Genomic DNA, 20,127 nt, shown 5'->3' on the forward strand with positions numbered 1-20,127 from the left:
AAACATGTGAGAATATAGTCCATGACATAGCGGATGGGTTCATAAGTTCCTTCCGGGTTCTAACACAGAATCATGCTGATGATTTGTCAACAGGCTAATCTTGCCACATTTAGTGCTGCCCAGTAGCTGTGCTGTCGGTGGCACTGCGTAATCTTTGTTTTTGCTGGTCGATTTCAAGGGCTCCAATGGCCAAAGAATGGTTGGTCGGGATGTGAGGAAGCCTAAATGCTTGTGGGTACTGATGCTGCAGGATCCTGTGAATGAGTTTCTTAGAGCGCCTCCCTCATAGGGTGGGAAGGAGGCTTCCACTCCCAACACCCCCTCCTCCCTCCACGGAGATATAGCCACACCTTCCCCCTATCGGCACGGAGCAGGTGGCCAAACTCTCGGGACATCGCGCCGCCGCTGCCGCCACCGGTGGCCCGGCCCGTTCGTGTGTCACGTGACACGGGTCAGCTGTGCCGCCGGGACCCCCAGGCACCGCGGCAGCGACCGCCCAGCGCTAGGTCTTAAAATCTCATCTTTCCTCCGCCCCTCCCCCCACAACCCGGAAAAAGGGGGAGACCGGTGACGTCATCATCCGGGCACTCGTCGGCGGGGCCACGGTTCACAATGGAACAAAACAAGCGTCCCGAGTCAAACTCAGCGACGCGGCTGCAGCTCACGCGATTAACCCTGTCCTCGCCACATACCCAGCCAGTCCCCACCGCCCAGCCCCTTCTTCAGCGTGGTATGCTAGATGTTCTCGGGCCTCCCATCCCCCCCCTTTCGGTCCGTCCTCGTGCCACCTCTGCCCTCGTTCAGTTCCCAAGCCGAGGGGTATGGAACACTTTGTGGCCGTAGCATGACCCTGGAGGGGCTGGCCGGAAGAAACGGTACTGCGTGAACAATCTTTACCGCATTGTCTCCCCCTCCCCCAACCGGCTCTCAGGGTTCTGGGCGTCTTTCGCCAGGCCCGGCCCCCAGGCGGCTCACGCGGTTCTCCCAGGCTCTGCAGCCCGGGTGGAGGGGGAGAAGGGGGAGAAGGGGGTAGCTGAGAGAGGGGGGGCTGGGCAGGGGCAGGGGGAGGATCGAGAGGCGGGGTCTTGAGGGGGCGGGGTCTTGAGGGGGCGGAGAACCTCGGGCCTTTGGGCGGTGCTGGGGGTAGTGGGAGTCTGCGCCGCCGCGCTGCCGCCGCCGCCACCACCGCTGCTGCTGCCGCCGCCGCTACCGCCGCCGCCACTGGTCGAGCGGTTTTTTTTCTTTTGGTTTGTCGGATCCGCCATATTGACGAGGACGGGTATCCGCGGCTGCGGAAGCTAGTCTCCGCTGCCGCCGGAGCCGCAACCTCTCCGCACCCGGCCCGTTTGGGCCTCTGCCGCGCCGAGCCCCTCCCCGCCTTGCACAGCCCACAGGCCTCGCGGGAGACCGCTGCTGCCGCCTCTCTCTCACGGGAGGCGGCCGCTTTAGCGCCCGGTGCTCGGCTCGGCGCCGGGAGCGAGAAGGTAGCCGCAGCAGAGCGACCAGGCCTGGAGCGGGGACAGAGGCGGCGTCTAGGGGAAGGTGAAGGTGCCGCTGCAGGAGGAGGAGCGGGAGGAGGTGACGCAGGAGAAACGCACCGCCCGGAGCCCTTCAGAGCTCAGCTAGAGCCCCAGCCCGAGGGGAGAAGGGGGAAGAGGGCCGCTGCCGGCCGAGGAGGAGAAGGAGGAGGCGGCGGAGGCCACCGCTGCTGCAGGGTGGACACGGTGAGGAGCGAATTCCAGCGCTCGTGTGCAGCCCCTTAGTTTTAACGCCCGCATTCCCGAGCCCGGTCGCCGCAGCCTCTCGACACTTTGTCGCCCGTCACCCGCAGGCCTGGGATGCTCCCAGGTTAGGCCTTGCCCCGGGACCGAGGTTTGCCTCCCTTTCTGCGTCCCGCCTCCGCGTGTCCCGGTTCTGAGAAGAAGACGCCTGTGTCGTGCGGTGAGTAGCCAGCCGCGCCGGGGCGACGCGCCTTTCCGGGGCCAACAGCTGGATGTGGGTGAAGGGAGGGGGGTGTGTGTGAAGTCCCTCCCTCAGTGTCTGCCGGCCGGGCCGGGGGCTTCCCCGCGGCCCCCTCTCGGTCCGGGCTGGCCGGCCGAGCGCGGGGTTGTGTTCTCTGCTTAGCCGGTGTCCCGAGAGCGTGTCTGTGTGTTTTGGACTGTAAGGGAAAATGGCTGACGGCTCCGTCCCTCCCCCTCCTCCCCCTTCCCGTCCTGTCTGGGGGCGAGTAGGAGGATGGAGTCTCCGGGCGCGGCGTGCAGCACTCCCCCCCCCATCCGCACCGGGGGCCGGGTCAGCGCCGCGGGCGAGCCGCCCCCGCCCGGGGCCTTGCTGCCCCGCGGAGTCGCGGCCGCTCTTCTCCCCAGTCTCTTTCCACTTGACACCAAACGCCATTACTGAGGTGGAGTGATTTGGAGCGGTAGGCCTCGGCTACGCCTGGCTATCAGGCCTGACGACTTGTCCGCCTCCCCCCACCCTCCCGCGATAACCCGCAGCTTCTCCGCGGCCCTGTGGTCTGGAAGTCGGAGCCGGGTTATCGGCCCCCGGCACCTCCTTCGCCCCCCCCCCCCCTTCGTTGCCCAGGGCCCGAGCCGCGAAAAGATGTTTTGATGCAGAAATCGCTTCCAAGTGAGCTTGGACCTACCACCTTTCTATTTTTAACTGTTTCTGCGAAAATATTAGCATGTGAGAGTTTGTTAGTGATAAAACCTTGAGATTCTTGGGGTGTGAGGCTTCGGGTTGGATAAATGACTTATTTTTCATTCATTGTGAAATATTTAAAGAGTTAGGGAGCAGGTGTCTACTTGTTTTGTTTGGCTTTTTTTGTGTTTGTGGATTTCTGCAGAGACTGGAACTTACCCTGGGGTTTGAAAGATTTTTTTTTTTTTTTTTAGTAGCTCCTGATTAAATTGTTATTTTTTTGGGGGGGGGGGGGGTTCCGTAGTTATAACGTTAATTGCATTTTCATGGTGCAGTTTACAGGTGTGTATAATTGATTCAGATTGTCTGAATTTAACCGAGTTGTAGGTTTAGGTTAAATATTCATGCTTTCTTTTGGGAGGAGAGAATGTAGCCTTCTTTTACCTGGAAACCCCGGAGTCTAAATACCATTCGTATAATTTCACTCTTGAGGAAGAGTCATTTTGGGTGCATTAAGAAAGTTTTCAGCAGGTACTTAACCCTCTCTTGGAGCTGATTATTTACCTTTATGATAGAGGACTAGTTAGCCTTGATTAGCTTGGCTTTCTTAACCCTTACACTTGAACTTAAAAATAGAGACTGCAAACTCCTTTAGATCTCACTGGTCGACTGATTCACTGGGCTGCCATTTTGGTTTCAGCAAAATGCCTTCCAAATTCTTGGAAAAAAATATACAATAAATTTACAAAGAAGTCAGTATTTGTTTTCTCAATTTTTAAATTCATGTGCTTTGTCATATTTGTAACTGTAACCTTTAAAACTATTGTTCCAGTGTTTGGCTTGAGGGAAAACTTGAAGTATTCTGAATCGATATTCCAAGGGTGAACTCAAAAATGTTTTTGATATTTTCTAACATGTTTTGCTTTCTCTAATTTAAAAACGTAACTTTTAGACTATAGCGTTTCTTCTCTTGACTCCTTTTCATAAAATTTTTCCCCGTGAACTTGTAACTGTTGTTAATTCTTGTTATCTTAATGTTCTGCTGTTTCTTTTGTTTGCTGACCTTGGTAGTTTCTGAGAATTTCTGGAGGGACTAAATAACAGCAAGGACACTACATGTGAGAATCTATATTCTTTCAAAAAGTAACTTCGAAGGGTACATTTTACCTTTCACCAAATTATTCAGGTATCTTGTTGGTATCTCATAGCCCTCTTATTTTTAATATCGGTGAATGCTCAAGTAGGATTTACTCGGCTCTTTTGTCTTCCAGGATCTTGAAATACCTTTTATGATATCTCAAGAAGACGAGAGATTTTGTGGATATCTCCTCAGAGATCATTTTTCTTTGACGTGGTATTAATAATGCTGCTTATAGTTTTGAAAATGGATGTTTGCCATGAATTTGCCAGTCATCCCGTTCTTGATTAATTAGATACATGCAATCGTTCTTCTAGCGTATTTTTATTTCATGAGATCAATTTTAATGTCTTTATGCACTAGTTTCAGAATTTTAATATCGAAACCAATCCTTAAATCAGGTTAAAGAACGTTATTTGAAATACATACATATGTGCATTAAAGGATTATTTCTCTTTTGAATCTTTTGGCAGTAAGTGGTGGGAGGGGTTCTTATCCCATGGTTATTGAGCTACTAGTTGATTTTTGTTCTAAAAGAACGTAATGCTTTCATTTATTGCCTGCATTATATTTTCCCTTCATGCTGGTAGGTTTTCTGAATCTTGAAATGGTTTTCATTTCAAAAATTGAGAAACAGGATTCTGGTTTCCATTTGGTTCTTTTTAAGAGCTATATATTTGAAAGCCATCTATTATTAAGTTCTTGTATATTTTAGCATAGTCTTTTTTAACTATTTGGGGAAGAGTTAATACATTGACCTCAACTCTTATAATCAGTTGGGAGTTTTTAAAAACCTGATTCCTGTGTCTCACCCTCAGGGTGTCCGATCTGGGGCTTGGGCAAAGGTATATTTTGAAAGCAATGTGTATGATTCTGATATGCAGAGTTGAAAACTTTTAAGTGGATAAATAAGTGAATGGATTTTCCCTGTTTTCAGTTATCAGTATAATTAACTTTTATTGAGTATTAATTATATGTCAGCACTATTAAGCATTTACATTTATTATGTACACAGTATTATTTCCATTACACAGGTGAGGGTCTGAAGTCTGTGGGGCTCAACCAGTGGTGCTTCAACAAATGTGCCATGTTAGTGAAAAGATTGATTACTGTTTTTTTTTTTTTAAATTAGATCTTTTGAATTGTTTGCTATACCAGAATACCTTTACATTTAGTTTTAAGACTATCAAAATGTAATTTGAGAAATATCTTTGGCAAGGGAGATGTTGAAACTTTGTAGCAAATAGGTTCTTTGTCTTCCATATGTTTGCCACAGTGTTCAGAGTGATAGTTAAGTTGATGAGTTTGTTATGACTAAAATAATGTTAGACAATTTAACATTCCTAAAAGATGTAAAACAGGCATTTGTGCCTGATAGGTTATTTAAATTATCCCATAAGCGAATGTTTAGTATTGTGAAATTCTGTTACCTTGAAAATTCTGAGTTTTAATTAGTTTAAAACTAGTTTAATTTTTACAAAAAACTTCAAAACTAAGGGTTTTGCTTTTGCATTTTTGTGGCATCATTTGATAATTGTTTCGTGGAATGAACAAAATAGCAATAATAGACATTTGTTTGGTGTTTGTGTAATTTCTTTGATCCCCTTTGCTACATTCTGTGTGGGAAGAAGAAACTTAAAACTAAGATCTCTCAGCATTCCTTTTTTTTTTTCCATTTTTTTCTTTTCATTGCTGGGGATTGAATCCCAGAGCCTCCTGCATGCTGTAGCTCTACCAGTAAGCTGTACAACTATCCCTATGAGCATTCTTAATATGACATAAGATTATTCAAAGCTCTTTGTTAAATTATCATAGAAAATAGGATTTCAGTATTAAAGTTAATATAATTTACATAAGGAAAAGGAAATATTTGCACATATATATTGGGGCTTGAAATTATCATTCAGTTATTACTATTGGTTATAAAGTGATGATCATTGTAATATACTTTTTTTTTTAATCTTTATTTTTATGTGATGTTGAGGATCAAACCCAGTGCTTCACACGTGTGAGGCGGGCGCTGTTCCACTGAGCTACAGCCTCAGCCCCATATAATATACTTTTTAAGGAATGGAATGTGATACTGTATTGTTAAGATATTTGACCTAAAATTTATTCTAACATACCCATGTTAAGTCCTGAGGCCTTTAACATACACCTCTGTGTCCTATATGTATATTCAGGAAATGATTTTCCAATTTGATTCTTAATTACTTCCAAACAGGGATTTTCTGCCCAACTGTATATCAGAATCATCTTTAGAGCTTTTTCAAAGTATTTTTGCCTAGGTCTTATTCTCTCTAGATTGTAGTTGAGTAGATTTGGAGCAGGACCCTGGGCATTTAAAATAAACTTCTGGTGTAGCTAGCTACTAAGGTATAGCTATGGTTTGTTTGGCTGCTGCTGCTGCTTTTTTTTTTTTTTTTTTTTTGGGCAGTTCATTTTAGGGAAAAGGGAGGTGAGATCCTTTGCATTTTGTTTTTTACCACTAGGCAGCAGTATTCTTGCATGAATTTAGTTTTGTCAGTCACATTGCCAAAAGTTCCAGACTCAAACACAAACAGTGAAAAATTCAGACACTAGATTAATAGGTGTCAGGTCAGGAATTACACACACACGCACACACACAGACTCTCATTCACATACGTGTATCTAATACATTAATTCGTCACTTTTGAGAACCTTATGGTTCAGGTCCAAAATTAGTATTTTAAATATCTGTGAAGGCATTGCTTTCCTTTTTAAAAATTCAAATATTTATTGGGGTCACATCCCTAGCTCTTGGTATGATCTTTTAAAATTCTTCACTCTTTTGCTTATACTCTTCACTACTTGGAGTCACTTGACCCTAATAATCCTTCTGTGATGAGTCTTGGAATAGATCTTGGTGATAGTCAGACCCCCTCATTTTTCAAATGAAGCAAATGCATGCCTCAAAGACATGCAGTAGCATGACTAAGATAGGCATGTATAGATTACCTTTTTCATAAAGCTATTTCTGTATGCAACAAAGTACATTATTTTCTAAACCATTACTTTGTAATTCATAAAATTACTTTGTAATTTATAAAATTAACGTTGAGTTTTCTCCCTCCTAATGGATATGGTCCAGGATTCTGTCCCTTTTTTTGTGTGTGTATATTACAGATCACCTAGAGTAATGCCATTCACAATAACTGTAACTGATCAATCACACTAGCTCTGTACATGTTAGATTAGCATGTTAACTATTATCAAATGAATTGTTTGCCTTGGGATGATTTTGAGCTTGGTAGTCTTGGATATTAGATCCCATCCTCTGAAGTCTGAATTGGGACAAGAAGAAATTTAACTAAAAGAGAGAGCGGGGGAAGCCTCCCATTACTGCTTTTTATGCCCATTTCCTTCCTGTTGACTGGTTATTGAGGGTTGTAAGTTTTGGTTGTTGGTTACATCTTTTCCCATTATTTTTAAAAATATTTACTATTTTTTAGTTTCACACAATACCTTTATTTATAGGTGGTGCTGAGGATCGAACCCAGGGCCTCGCACAAGCCAGGCCAGTGCTCTACCAGTGAGTGAGCCACAACCCCAGCCCCTACTTGGAACTTCTTAAGTCTACCCCTTAACTTTGACCTCAGAGAGTATGGAAATTGTCTTATGGTATTAGGCCCACATTTTACCTTAACAGAGTGTTTTGTCTGTGATCAAGATAATGTTAGAAGGATTTGGTTATTCTCCGTGATAAGACCTCTAACTCAGAGCAGAGATCAGCAAACCTTTTCTGTGAAGGCCCGGATAATGAACATATTGTACTTTGTGGGCTAAGGCAAAATCAAGGACATTGGATAAATTTTGTATTAATGAAATTAAAGATAGTCATGTATAATTCAAGTCTGAGTACAATAGAATTTGGTGTTTGTGTAGGGGGTAATACACCATTTTGCTTAATTGGGGTTTAATCCCTGTTATCAAATTGACAAATATTTCTGTGTGAAATCCATTCTCAGTTTGTAGACTAAATAAAAACAGGAGGATGAATTTGGTCTGTGATGACCATGGTTTGCTGGCTCCTGGTTACTAGCAGTGGTTCCCAAACTGGAGGGCTTATTAAAACAAATTGCTGTGCCCACCCTCAGAGTTTTATCCTGTTTAAGTTTGGAGTGGGTCCCTAGAGTAGGCATTTCTAACAAATTCCCACACTGGGAATCATCCTTAGAGAAATGCTGACTTAAAGATTAATTCCAGCATATCCTACTTTTTCTTCAGGCTTATTACTTTGTCTAAATCTATCTTGAATCTTTTTTATTTTGTATTTTATATTAAATCCAATAATTGTCTATTAAACTGCCTATTATGTACTGGGTATAGTATTATGTATTAGGTAATATACAAGGTAACAGGAATACAAGGTAAGAAAGGATTGTCCCTGTCATATATACTGGTTAGAGTGAATTTAAGAATCAATTTCCAGAAACACTTTAGAGGTTAAAAGTCTGTGAGACAACACCATTTTGAAAGCAGGCCAATGGTGTAAGCTAAATTGGAAAAGGGCATTGTCAAACACAGTAATATTTCATTAATTTGGTGTCTTGGGGGATAATGTTCTGTATAAATTAATTTTCAAAATACCAAAGCTTGCTACTTAAGCCATAATTTAATATTTAATGGAAAGCTTTCTAAAGATGTTATGCTTTCTGTAATTTGTATCTGATTGTGAAGTTAGTATGTTCTGTCATAAAGAAAAAGATTGGGGAGCATAAGGGGGTAAAAGATAAAAGGTAAACAAAAACCCCACCTCTACTAATTTCACCATATAGAAGCACCCATATTATTTGAAAGGTCTATTTTCATTTATCTTTTATCTTTTATCTTTAATTAGATGGGAAATACTGTAGGTACATTCCCTCCCCATTCTATTTTTAAACTTTCTATAAATATTTTTCATAGCCCTATAATCTTTTAAATGAGTTTATCATTACATAACTTCCTCCATGACTTTTAAATTCTTCTTTTTCTCCTTTTTTTTTTGTTATGCTGTGATGAACTTTTTGCGGTAAATGCTTACCTCTGAATTTCTAATTATTAAAGATCCTCTTTAGTTACATAACCAGTTTAATAAGTCACATTTTCACAGATCTTCTGTCTTCTGCCTCAGGACTTGAGTATGTGCCATGTGTTCATCCTGAAAGGCTTTTTTGTTGTATTGTTTTGAGTCATGGTCTCAATATGGTAATGTGCAGGCTGGTCCAAAACCCCTGGACTCAAGGGATCCTCCTGCCTCAGCCTCCCAGGTAGCAAGCAGTACAGGTACACACCACCATGCCCAGATGAAAGACATTATTTTTATATTCCCCCCCTTTTAAGAGACAACTTTTGTAAAGACTGTTCAAAACTCTCGTCATAGTTAATTTTAATATAACTTTACTACTTGTTTTCTCATCATTTTTCTTGTGATCCCCTATTCCCCCTTTACTTCTCTCCCAATTCTCCATAAGCCACCTCCCATGTGTTCCCACTTCTATGGTTTTGTTTTTGCAATACCCTATTAAAAAGTTGTTTTTTTTTTTTTTTTTGTAGTTGTAGATGGACAGAATACCTTTATTTTTTAATATATTTTTAAAAAAATTTATGTGGTGCTGAGGATGGAACCCAGTGCCTCACACATGCTAGGCAAGAGCTCTGCCACTGAGCTACAGCCCTAGCCCTCCAGTATCCTTTTTAGGAGTTCCCTTTGTTTGGTAATGCCAGTTATATTATGAACATAATTTCTTTTAAGCCTGTTTCATTTTATGTGTCTGTTGATTTTCTCTTAAGTAGTTACTGATGTGTACAGGATACATGAACACCGAAAGACTCCAGGCTCTTTTTTTTTTTTTTTTAATTAAAAATTTTTAAATGATTTTGTTTTCTTGATAATATATTTTTATTTTTGTAAGTTGTAGTTTTGGCCTTTGTTTCCTTAATGTTCTGTGAACTAGGGAAATGAGATGACAGTGCAGATTATAGTTGGATATAGCGAGGGTCTTTTATACGAACTTTACAATGAGCCCTGCTTTCTGGATACTATACCTTTTTTTCCATTGAAAAAATGTTAGTCTTCAATTGTGATAGATTTAGTTTTTGTATAGTCTCAACTTCAACCCCAAGCCTCTTCTTTCTTAAGTCAGTCAAGTTCAGACTTCTGTGCAGTACTTATGAAAGAGATTTTTTTCTTTTTTCTTTTTGCAAAATAGTACTGCCAGAGAACAATTTGGTTTCAAAAGCTTTACTGTGTTTTTACACCTATATCTTGTTTACTTGCAAGTTCAGGTGTATTTTTATAAAAAATGAGTGAAAAAGCAAACTGAGTATCTTTGAGTCAGGGAACTGATTAGGGATTTGAATCTTTAACTTTAGTGGTTTAGGTTGTGCTAGTTGGGTTATGTTGACCTTGTTAGGTGGTGGTGAATGAAGTAGAAAAATATGGCAAATGTGTGATAAAGCTTATTGAAAGATGAAGGTAATGGGGGTTTGTTTTCTTTCTGGGAGCAGGGAAAACCCCTAAAACCATGTGACTTTATTGTTTGACTTTGAAAGATTTGACTTCTGTCAGATTTTCAGGAATAAATTGTTAGAGTTTTTGTTGTTGTTGTTTTTGTTTTGAATCAGGGTCTGCCTATGTTGCCCAGGCTGCCTTCTGAACTGGCCATCCTCCCATCTCAGCCTTCTGAGTAGCTGGTTATTACAGATATGCAACCTCCTCGCGCAGCTCAGGAATGCATTGTAAATTAAAGGATGATGCCAATGTATAGCATTTGTCTGGATTCTTAGGGAAATGACTACAGGAAATCTCACATATATATGTATACACACACACACACACACACACACACATATATATACACACACATACACTTGTTGATGGACCTTTATTTTATTCATTTATTTATATGTGGTGCTGAGAATCCAACTCGGTGCTTCACACATGCTAGGCAAGCACTCTACCACTCACTGAGCCACAGCTTCAGCCTTCATTTACATATATTTAATCAGTGTGTATATGTCTATTTACTGTGTCTTTTGTAGAAGTATATTAGTGAGTTACCAGAATTCTTAATGTGTTGTTGACTTGGAGCTCCCTGAGCTCAGGCAAAAGGGATTGTGGGGCCAGACCTAGAGTTGGTGGAAGAACCTAATGGAGTGTGTTCAGGTGTATTCCTTGTCTGATGTCAGAGCATGTCATTATTTGAGCCATATAAAAGCTAAGGATTGCCTTGATACTCAGTTCATTGTGAGAAGGGGAATCCTGTCAATGCATCATAAAATCATAGGAAGATTATTTGGTTTCTATTCAGGTACATAGCCTTAAGAATCACCTCCAAGTGTGTTCTCTCCCCAAAATTACTCAAAACTCTTACTGTGCCAGCTAGTCCAGTTTGCTGTAACAAGATTATCCCCCTTCCCCTTTTCTTTTGTATTGGGGATTGAACCCAGGGGCACTTTCCTACTGAGCTACATCCCCAGTCATTTTTATTTTGAGACAGTCTCCCTAAGTTGCTGAGACTGGCTTCTAACTTGTGATCCTCCTGCTTTAGCCTTCCAAGTTCCTGGGATTACAGGCATGTACTACAGTGCAAGGTTTTCTTAACCTCCCCAGCTAATCAAAGGGTCCATAGCTGACCCCGGTGCTTCAATCTTCATATTCCCTGGTTTTATTATTGGAGCTCCATCTCCTTTGAGCCACATGTCATCTTTGAGGAGTATTTTCTAATTCTCTCCAATTGGAAGTGGTCTTTATTTTCTCTGAACTTGGATAGCATTTTTCCTATGCTTCTGTTTTGTTCTAAACTCTTCTATTTTTTCTTTGTATTTCTTCAGAAGCAGCTCCTGGGAAGGTGGCTGTGGGAGAGGTTTCCCTTTACCCCCCTAGTTCTGGGGATTGAACCCAAGGGTTTGTGCTTGCATGTGCTCTGCTACTTATTTTGAGACAGGATCTCACTAAGTTGCCCAGGCTGATCTGGAACTTATGATCCTCTTGCTTCAGCCTTCTAAGTAGCTGGGATCACAGGCCTGTGCCACCACTCATGGCTCTGAGTGGTCTTTTATGAGTGGCTGCAACTTTCTTTAGTTTAATTGTGACAGAGTAATGGGTAATAAAGAGCTCTAATCTCAGTGAAAAGGCTTGGCTTATAGTTGTAACTACTAACTAGTGAGCAAGTGGTTTAACCTCCATAAGATTATAAAATGAAGAACTTGGACTGGGTGATGGCTATCTTACTGTAATGACTAAATTGAATTCATTCAATAACATTTGATACAGGGGGAGTATAAAGATAATTAATCTCTACTTTCAAGGCTCTTAGGTCAAATGGGCCAGACAGACAACCATCCAGTTGAGTAAGAGCTGTGTGGTATTGAGGGGCTGAGGAGCACTGGTAGAGCTTGTGCTTAGCACGTAGGAGGCCCTGGGTTCAGTCCTCAGCACCTCAAAACAAAAGTAGAAAATGCAATGGTAAAAGAGTTGAAGAAATTATTTGGTTTGGGTTTGGGTGTGGGTGTGGTTTACTGGTCCTCAGAGGTGTGCCTTTTTAAAAAAATTTTTTTAGATGTTGATGGGCCTTTATTTTATTCATTTATTTATATGTGGTGCTGAGAATCGAACCCAGTGCCTCACACATGCTAGGCAAACACTCTACCACTGAGCCAGAACCCCAGCCCAGAGGTGTGCCATTTTGATGGCTTTTATAGATTAGAACAGGGACTTCCAGGAAGGCAAAGGATCGATGTGAGATCAGGCAAGGTTTATATACCGTGACACTGTTTGGCCATATTATTGTTTGTTGTGGGATGCTGTCCTACTCACTCCTGACCTCTCTCCACAAGTGCCATTCCTCTTAAATTGTGACAACTAAAAATTACATGAGACATTTCCAGATGTGCCCTAAGAGCAAAATTGAGAATCATTACTTGATAAAGGATCAATGAAAAGTGAAAGGATAATGTTTGTGGAGGAAAAACTAGCAGAATGTAGAAGGAACACTGGAGTTACTGAGAGGGATGGGGCATGGAGATGAGACTACAAAAGTAGTTTGAGACCAAGTCACAAAGGATTGTTTGAGTGTCATGTTAGGGCACTTAAATTTTGAGATAATGAGCTAGGCCTTCATGTTTAAGTGAGACTGTGTGTGTACATTTGTTTTTAAGGTAATTCTGATGCCCACATTGATTGTGTTGGAAGAGAGATAGCAGGGTATTGGGACAATGTTTTAATAGTTCTGCTAAGTGATGATAAACAATGATTTAGAGAATGGAATATAGAGGAATGAGATTCACAGGGCTCCCATTGTATGAGGGATGTGCTGCTAATTTGACTTTGGCTTCTCTGTCACCATTGGAGTCCTGAGCAAAATACTTCTCTTGTCTTCTCTTTCAACTCCTTCTCCTAACCCCAGTTCTCTTTCAGTGACTGCTGTTGCTGTTTGAGGTGTGTTGAAAGGGCAGAGAGAGAAAGGAATCTGGGTTATAGAAGTGGATTATTAACATACGTGTTTTTCACCTTTACCCCTCCCAAATACAGGGGGCTAGAATCTGGCATCAGAGTGTGTTAACTGTAGGCTCTCCTTACAATCCTTACTACACATATAGAGCACAATTTTTCGTATCTCTGTATGTTTAATGGCATTCATATTTTACGTGAGAGTGATGTAGTGGAGGGGTAACTGGATTCCAGTCAGAAGGGCTGTATTTTATAGTTCCAGTTATCCCACACTCTGTATAAAATCATTTCACTAACTTTTTGGGTTCTTATTATGCTTATGTGTAAAATCAAGGTGTGTATACAAGACACGACTTAAGGTAGGTCTTTTGTTTTTACCCTTAAGTTTTTAAATTTTACATTTATCAGCAGATATGTGGATAAAACTGGAGTCTTGAGAAAATTTCAATTAAAGCAAAATAAAGTAAAAAGTAATAGATTTAGGAGTTGTTGGATTGGCACGTAAATGGAAGGATAGTGTAACAATTTGAATGTTTCCTCCCCTATGATTCTTTGTCTTTGTGGGGTCTGGGAGGCTTTGTTTTATTTAGAATGGGTTAATTGTACTTGGCCAATAGCTCATAGTGTGAATTTAAGGAAAATACACTTGGTAGCCAGGGGTATAATTTCTTTACTGGTAGAGCAGCTTATAGTTTGGCTAAGGTTTAGAGTTGTTTTGCTTTGTTTTCTAGTTGGTTGTTTTTTGCAGGGTGCTGGGAATCTACCCACACAGGCTACCACCAAGCTACAACCCTAGATCAAAGCTTGGTTAAGTTTTTATCTGAAGTTTGGCTTAACTTTTAAGTGCATTACAGCTGTTAAAGTGATATGGCCAGCTAGGGAAAATAATATTTACCGGGGAATCATGTTTTTGGAATTGAAGATGAAAGTATACAGGTACATACAGTAGCAGTGAGTTTTGTCTGGCATAGATGATTTAGAGAAAATACTCAGACCTCATTTTTATTATTGTAATAGAGCCAGCAAAAGAAACTTATTTTTTAATTTTATTTCTTAGCCTAGTCATTCTCAAACTTGGTCTCAAGATTTTTATGCTCTTAAATTATTGAGGACCCCAGAGAGATTTTATGTGGGACTACATCCATCAATATTTCCTATTTTGGAAATTTAAAATATATCTTTAAAAATTATGTATGTATTTAAAAATAACCCATTGCATGTTAGTGTATTTTTATGATAAAGAATTTTTCCAAAAGAAAAACCTTGGTGAGATCAGTGACTTTGTTTTACAATTTTTGTAAATCTCTAGAAGCTAGATTCTCTTTTTTTTTTTTTTTTTTTTTTTGAGAGAATTTTTTTTTTAATATTTATTTTTTAGTTCTCGGCAGACACAACATCTTTGTTGGTATGTGGTGCTGAGGATCGAACCCGGGCCGCACGCATGCCAGGCAAGCGCGCTACCGCTTGAGCCACATCCCCAGCCCCAGATTCTCTGTTTTTTACTTCATGTAGCCTCTGGATGAAGTCCTTTGTAACAGAGAGAATGACAGTGAAAATGGCAAACGTCTTATTAGGGAAATAATTTTGACCTCAGTCCCCTTGAAAAAAGATCTCAGAGACTCTAGGAGTCCCTACACCACACTTTGTTTTTGGGGAAAGGGTACCAGGGATTGAACCCAGGGGCGCTTAACCCCACTGAGCTACATCCCTAGCCCTTTTTATGTTTTATTTAGAGATGGGGTCTCCATAAGTTGCTGAGGCTGGCTTCGAACTTGTGATCCTCCTGCAGAGCTGCTGGGATTAAAGGCCTACACCACACTTTCTTGAGAGAACCAGTGCAATAGAATGCCAAGCCAGGAGAATTCAGTATTATTTGAGACTACTTATCTACTGTAGATTCTTTAAACTGAAATTTATAACTTACATATAATAAAGTGTGCTTTCTTTCTTTTGTGTGTGTGTGTGTGTGTGTGATACCTGAGAACCCAGGGGTGCTTTACTACCCCTGAGCTACATCTCCAGCTTTTTTTTTTTTTTTAACTTTTGAGATGAGGCCTTGCTAATTAGCTGAGATGTCCTTCAACTTGCCATCCTTTTGCAGCTTAATGGAATTTATATATTTAAAACTCCATTAGAGAAATCAAGGCAAATGTCCATCAAGTGATGAATGTATATGTATATATTATATATAAAATGGAATATTTAGGAATAAAAGAAATGAAGTACTGATACATACTACAACTTGGATGAACTTTGAAAACATTCTTAAGTGAAAAACACCATTTACAAAAGACCTCATATTATATGATGCCATCATATTATATGATATCCAAAACATTTCAATTCATTGAGACACAGAATAGGTTAGCTTGGGGCTGAAAGGAGTGTGGAGAGAATTGGGAGTGATTGCTACTGATGGGTATGGGATTTCTTCCTTCCACCAGGGATTGGACCCAGGGCCTCACACATAAGCCTGTGGTCTACCTGTGAGCTACACCCTCAGCTCTGGTATGGGGTTTCTTTTGGGGGTGAAAAAAATATTCTGAAATTGATTGTGGCAATAATTGTACAACTGAATATATGAAAACTCAGTTAATCGCTTCATCAAACGGTTTGGTTATATGAATTAGATCACAAGGCAATTAAATACATGGTAGGTAATTTCATTGAAAAGGAATTTGAAATTCTTTGGTTTCCTTTTTCAGTTCCTTTACACCTCTACATTTGCAACTTAAGCAAACTAGTCGTGGAAGATCCCAGGCAAAAAGATGCACACAAAATGCTTATAATTAATGATTTGCTTTGAAATGTTGACTATGATGAAAATGAGATTTTTGTTTCATTGTGTTGGACCAGCATTTCATGACTGGATTTATAACTTCTAAAAGTGTTAAGATAATTTTGACAAACATGATAAATGCTATTAACAGAAATTGAGTTGTATATCTTAACCTGTCATTTCAACAGAGTAGAAGGATAAGTGTTACAGAAGGTTTGAGTACCTGATATGTGTCTTGTTCTTAATATTTTAGGTCAACATTACTTTTTTAATTGACTGATTTGTTTAGGGACTGGAATTTATTGGAACTTCACACCCTTTGTAAGTATGTAGTAAATAAAGGAATATGTAAAAGTGTATCTTTGTCTTAAAAAGAGACCTAGTGGTATGTACATGATAAATCCTCATATAATATAGATGATGGTGAATATTAACTTTTTGTTCCAGGGTTAGAACTGTAATGTGTATCAATGACAAAGGAAATAGATGGGTTGAGGGGGGCTTTTTCGCACACAGTAGTGGGCCTCACAGTGTTGTGGCAAAATGTCCAAGGGGAGAAAAGATACAGCATTTCCTAAATTTGGAGCACTTAATATCCAAATCTTAATATCCTTTGAGCCATCCCTCCCATTATCTGCAAGATTCTGGCCTTTTAAGTATCTCTTTGTTGACCTTGAACATTGAATTTATGTTCAAATTAAAAGTTTTTTTTTTTTTTTAAAGCAAGTCTTCTCATTTCTATGATACTGTTGATCATAAGTATGTGTACTTTGGATTACCTGAATGACTTTGCCTTATAATCAAGAACTGACAGCATTTCAGTACTTATTAACCTCTGTTTTTTTAATGTCTTGGTACTCAGTTGTACCATTTGTTTTGTGGGAATATAGAGATAAACTTAACACCTGAGTTGTTGGCTCCAAGGGCAAATGATGTCACAACACACCATGTATACAAAGTGGTATTCAAGTAGAAGTAGGAGAGCTAAGTCTCCCATGTGATATGATATATAAAACTCAGAGGAACCCATGCCTTAGCAGAAATATGTTGCCATCTGTCACATTCTATTAATATTAATGATTTTGTTTATATTTGGTTTAAAAATTTGTCCTGATTTTATAGTTATGTAAGAGCAGTAAACACAAGGAGTTTAATCGTAATTTCATTTCTGCATATATTTAAGGAACATTAAAATAGAAAGTAACTGAATTAGCTTTAAAAAATTCTGTTAAAGTAGAACAGAATTAGTAAACTTGAGCCAGCTTGGTGGTGTTGATAGGAACCTGGTGCTTGGAGTTGAATTATTGGAACTAAAACTACAATGCCAATGTTTACTAGGTTATTTCTGTGTTTGTGTGGGAAAGATACTTATATTTCCACCTAAAAGGATGGTTCATTTGTTTATCCTTTCATTCAAGGGATATTAAGTTGTGTAGCACTGCATAATTTTGATGTCAAATTGTTATGGTTTCTTTAATCTCCCCACTGTTGCATTTTCTTCCCACTATCACATTTTCTTGGGAGCCAGCACAAACTCTGAATACTGTGCTGTGAATTGTCTTATATAGGGTAAGATATCTTGACTTGAAATGTACCTTTAAAAAAGTAGGACTTAGTAATATTAAAGTATAGTAGGATTTTGTGTTAATGGAATAGAATAATAAAGACAGTTTACATTACTAAAACTGTTGGAGTTCGCTTATATTGGGAGAAAATCCTGGTAATTTATAGTTTGGAGAATAATTTTCCCCTGGGCTGGTGTGGAGATCATAAGGAGCCTCTGAAGGTTCAAATATAAGAATTGTCAAGAGTCAATAATAATCTGATTAGCATTTCAAGAGAGAAATAACCAACACCTACCATTTACTGGGCTCCTTCTGTGTACCTGGCACTTCACATACATTCTCTCATTAAAGCTTTCCAACAATTTCTGGAGGTGTTAGCCACCTTCAGAGAAAAAGATGGTACTTTAAATTAAACATCATCTGTTGAAGGCCTTTTATATTGCAGTATATATGCATGGCTGAAAAAACCCTTGCATTCTACAAAATTGTGCACCAAAAAAAAAAAAGAAAAGAAAAATGAAAATGGGATTGAGAGCAAACTGCTCAAAAGTGATGTTACTTTGTAATTAGAGTACTAGCAAGACGATAAAAATTGTAATAAAATAAACAGGATAGTTTAAAAGGTCTTAAATTCATGACAAACTATAATAAATAACATGACTTTTTAAAAAAGGTATGGTAACCTGATGGAAGGGCTGGGGTATAAAGAAGGATTGAGGTTATTGAGTTGAGACAAGGCTGAAATGCATAAAGATCAGATAGAACCACATAAATGCTTTTAAAAACAGCATGTGGGCAAAGCCAAGAGGAAGAATGTGGGGGATAGAGATCTGGTCCAGACCTGTAACCCCTGCCTCTGTGCTGAGTTCAGCTTCTGTTACTCACTGGTACAAAACATTAATATGTTCGGGGAAGCTGGCAACTACCATTCTACTTTCTTTATAAATTTAATGATTTTAAGTGTACTTCATATGAGTGAGTCAATACAATATTTGTGTTCTATTGTGACTGGCTTATTTTACTCAATGTAATATCTACACGGTTCAACCATCTTTAACGAACAAAATTTTCTTCCTTTTAAAATATGAATAATACTGTGTTATTTGTACATACCACATTTTGTTTCCCCATTCGCCTTGGACATTTGGCACCTTTTGGCTACTGTGAGTAATGTTGCTGTGAACATGGGTGTACAAATATCTGTTCAAGTCTTAAGACACTCAGAGGAATAACTGCCAGATCTTAGTCATATGGTTAAATTCTAAAACTTTTTTTGAGGCTTAGCCATATTGTTTTCCATGCAGCTGCACCATTTCACATTCCTGTCAGCAATACATGAGAGTTCTGATTTCTTCCCATTCTTGTCAGCACTTACTGTAGCCATCCTCCTTGGTGCAAAGTGGTATCTCATTGTGGTTTTTATTAGCATTTCTTTGGCCAAAGTTGAGCATCTTTTCATATGCTTACTGGTCATTTGTTTTTCTTCTATGGACAAATGCCTATCAGATTCTTTGCTCATTTTTTAATTGGATTGTCTTTTTATTATGAATTCTTATATTCTCAATATAAGTCTTTGATACACGATTTATAATTTTTTTTCCATTTTGTGAGTTCTCTATTCACTGTCTTTATAGTGACCTTTGAACCACAGTTTTTTTTTTTTTTTAAGTTTTTATTCTTTTTGGTGAATCCAGGGCCTCTCACATACTAAGCGTACACTACTACTGTTACACTCCCCACCCCCACCTCCACTTTAAGTTTTTAATTTGGTGGGGGAGGATACCGGATATTGAACCCAGGGGCACTTGACCACTGAGCCACATCCCCAGCCCTATTTTGTGTTTTCTTTAGAGACAAAGTCTCACTGAGTTGCTTAGTGCCTTGCTTTTGCTGAGTCTGGCTTTGAACTTGTGATCCTCCTGCCTCAGCCTCCTGAATTGCTGGGATTACAGGCGTGCACCACCACGCCTGGCAAAGTGTTTTAATAAAATCTAACTTAACTGGTTTTATTAATGTTCTTCCTGCTTTTGATGTTTTATCTGTAAGAATCCATCACCACATCCTAGATTGTTGAGCTTTTGACCGTACGTCTAGGTCCTTTTGAGCTAATTTGTGCTGTTGATGGGAAACATTTTTATATGTAATAATCCCAACAGTTCATTAAATGCAGGTGGTTGTTTTATACAATGCATTTCAAATGAGTTAAGAAAGAAGAAACACATTCATACTGTTTCCTTTTTGCCGTACTAGGAATTGAAATGAGGGTTTTGTGAAAGTACTTTACTCCTGAGCTATATATCCCCAGCTCCTGTGCTGTTTTTTTTTATAATTGCATAATTGGAGTTACCAGTCCTCTTAGTGATCATACCTACCAAACTCTCATGCTGTCAACTGAATTTTTTGGGAGAGGGAAGGCGGTTACCGGGTATAAAACCCAGGGACATTATACCACTTGAATTACTTTTTATGTTTCATTGTGAGACATGGTCTCACTCATTTTCACAGGCTGGCCTCAAACTTGGCTAGCCTCCTGCCTCAGCCTCTTGAG

The 20,127-nt window shown here is 39.9% G+C and overlaps 1 protein-coding gene across 5 annotated transcripts in view; it reads left to right on the top strand.

Moving 5' to 3' along the window:
* The first annotated feature begins 1,080 nt into the window (after positions 1-1,080).
* Positions 1,081-20,127, top strand: part of USP9X (ubiquitin specific peptidase 9 X-linked) — a 111,693-nt gene continuing 92,646 nt past the window's right edge. For 2 of the 5 annotated variants that reach the window (XM_081276570.1, XM_081276575.1), the window contains exon 1: positions 1,081-1,941. The gene's annotated coding sequence lies outside the window, so the exon portion shown is untranslated. Of the gene's footprint in view, positions 1,942-2,444; positions 2,629-3,911; positions 3,995-20,127 lie in introns of those variants that run through there. The other 3 variants (XM_081276571.1, XM_081276572.1, XM_081276573.1) reach the window with 3 other exon arrangements.

The sequence above is a fragment of the Spermophilus citellus genome (genome assembly GCF_964194105.1).
Source record: "Spermophilus citellus genome assembly, chromosome: X".
Taxonomy (NCBI): Eukaryota; Metazoa; Chordata; class Mammalia; order Rodentia; family Sciuridae; genus Spermophilus; species Spermophilus citellus.